The sequence below is a fragment of the Garra rufa genome, chromosome 14 (assembly GCF_049309525.1).
Source record: "Garra rufa chromosome 14, GarRuf1.0, whole genome shotgun sequence".
In the NCBI taxonomy this organism is placed as follows: Eukaryota; Metazoa; Chordata; class Actinopteri; order Cypriniformes; family Cyprinidae; genus Garra; species Garra rufa.
Window position 1 is genome coordinate 10,111,943 of NC_133374.1, and position 2,803 is coordinate 10,114,745.

Sequence of the window (2,803 nt, forward strand, 5' to 3'; positions counted from 1 at the left end):
GGAAGATAAGCTGGATTAACTCATTCTTTAAATAAAAGTTAACAAAAAGCATTAACGTTACATTCAAACAATAAGCCAATAAGCAAGTTATCAAAGGTCCTAGTACATCTCACTGCTTACGTTAACCACGTTAACAGCACCGTTCAGAGTTTACGTGACACACACATCCTCCGTGAGCGGCTGACCGCGAATCGCGAGCCCTAAATACGCGTTTTATTTCGGTGCCCGTGTTAACAGATGGCTGCCTGTGCAAATTTGTTGTACATCATAAAATAATCACGAGAAAGTGTGCTGATCAGCATGACGTCACCGTGAATCACATCTTTTGCCAATGAAGCTTGTAATTCTTAACGTAGGAACTAGGGCTGGGTATTGTGACCAATTCGGCGATTCGATTCGATTCTTATTTTTATGGTTTCGATTCGATTCGATTTCGATTTCGATTAGATTCGATTCAATATCGATTAGCTATCAATATATCATTTAAAATGTTAGTTTTGCAGACATGGGATCCATATTTTGATATAAATGCTGGTAACTGAAACTCTCCTACTTAAGTTTATTACTGAAATGCACATCTACATTAATAATAGGGTGCACACAGTTGTTTATTTTAAACAACTTTTATTTTAAATGAAAATTTTGTACATTTTAAAGTTAAATTCATCTATCATCATCAACTGTTTTTGCATTTGCTGCTACTACAACAACTAAACATATTTAATAATACACCAAAGAACCAACCATTGCATTTTAATCACAATACAAAGATGAAACACGACTTTATTCATAAATAAGTTTTTTTTTTTCCTTTTAGTGTTGTCAAAATATAATAATTTGTATCTGACTCTGAGTATTCCATATGTTTGTCAGTTATGTTAAAGCTTGCAACATGTCAACCTGAAATATACAGCTCATATTATCCTCTCATGCAGTTATAAATGCAGCGTTTTGACTGAACCACTTCTACTTTTGCTGCATGAGATGAGAACACTTTTTATAATTTTCTGAGTCATGAAAGAGTCTGCCTTTCTTTACTGCACAGTGTTTGCTCTGTTTAGATGCGCTTAAATCTGCTCTAACTATGAGTTCCTGTCACGTATCACACATGCGCACTTCAATAAACCGACAGAAAGCGGTGCCGTTTACGGGCAAGAGGCAGAAAGCTTGTAACGGTCTGGGTGTCTGTCCCTTTAAGGCTCGGGTTTCGGGGAATTTCCCTTGCGCGGCGCTCAAGTGTATATGCGGGAGAAATCCTCCTCCTAATCGTTCTTTTGTTGTTTCTTCCTTTTTAATAATAACCCTTTTTGTTAATGGTGACCGGCTTCGTGTGGTTTTTAACACACAGTAGGTTACAAGCTACCTGTGCTGACCGGTTTATGTTTACGCCGATTATGACCTTACATGACCACGTGCGTTTTTCGGCTTATAATGCTGCGTTCACACCAAACGCGAATATGCGTCTGGCGCGAGTGATTTCAATGTTAAGTCAATGGTAAGACGCGTTTACGCGCGTCTGGAGTTCTTGCGGCGCGAATTGGCGTTTAGCGCGGCGCGGTAGACGCGAATTCGCCTCATTCGCGCGTCTAGTTCGCGCGAATGGCGCGAATTGAGCGTCTGGCGAGTTCCGCGCGATACGCGCGAATTGTGCTTTTTGTGCATCACGCGTTTGACGCGAATTCGCGTCTGCCGCCCGAGTTGAAAAATCTGAACTTCTGCGTCAATTCGCGCCGCGTTAACCAATCAGGAGCCTGCTTGATGCTGTGGCGGCAGGCCCGCCTGCAGTCACTCATTCAAATATGAAACATGAATACTAAATGCCTAGTGCGGCTCTAATGCACAACAAAGCAAGTGTTTTATCACATATATGACACATATTCATTTTGTATTGAATGCTATTCATTCCCTATCTAAATCTTAATTATATGAAACATTATTATAGTGTAGTGTGTCTACACTATAATAACAGAACAATAATAACTATAATAGTGTGTATACTTTAATGTGTCTGGACAGTGTTGTGTGAGGAAAATAAAGAAATCACAGGACAGGTTAAATACTTTTGGAGGCAGGCTCCATTTATCATCAAAACAAAAATAAATAACAGATTTTACAGTAATAACCTGAACAAAAAAATGGCACAGACCTATAGAATTATTATACATCAAAAGAGGAATGACATAAACGAGTAGTTCACTTTTAAAATGAAAATTCTGTCATCATATACTGCTCCAACGCACAGAGGGAAGTTCCACCGCTGCTGAAATCCCCTCGCTCCGATGCGGGAAAGCAGGTCATCGAACTGGGCGCGAGACAGGCGGAAGTACCGCTGAAAGCGGCCGTCATCCAGGCGCAGCTCCTGGAGCAAGTGATTAAACTCGCCGAACTGGGTTCGCCTCCGAAATACGGCGACGATGATCCCTACGCCGCTGTTCTGCTCTCCAGAGCAAATACAGAGCGGTGACTCTCTCGATAAATGACCGATCAACAACAGAATCTTGTAAAAAGATGGCCGCCAACGGGGTTTGAAACTTTCGCCTCTGACGCGCGTGACGCGCGTAAATTTCGCTTCAAACTTTTGTTTTTCCGCGCGTCGATTTCGCTCTTGACGCGCGAATGAACACAAAGTGGTCACGCGTATAACTAGACGCGGCAGGCGCGAATTTAGACGCATATTCGCGTTTGGTGTGAACGCAGCATTAAGCACAATCGGTTTAATGCTGCGTTCACACCAAACGCGAATATGCGTCTAAATTCGCGCCTGCCGCGCCTAGTTATTCGCGTGACCACTTTGTGTTCATTC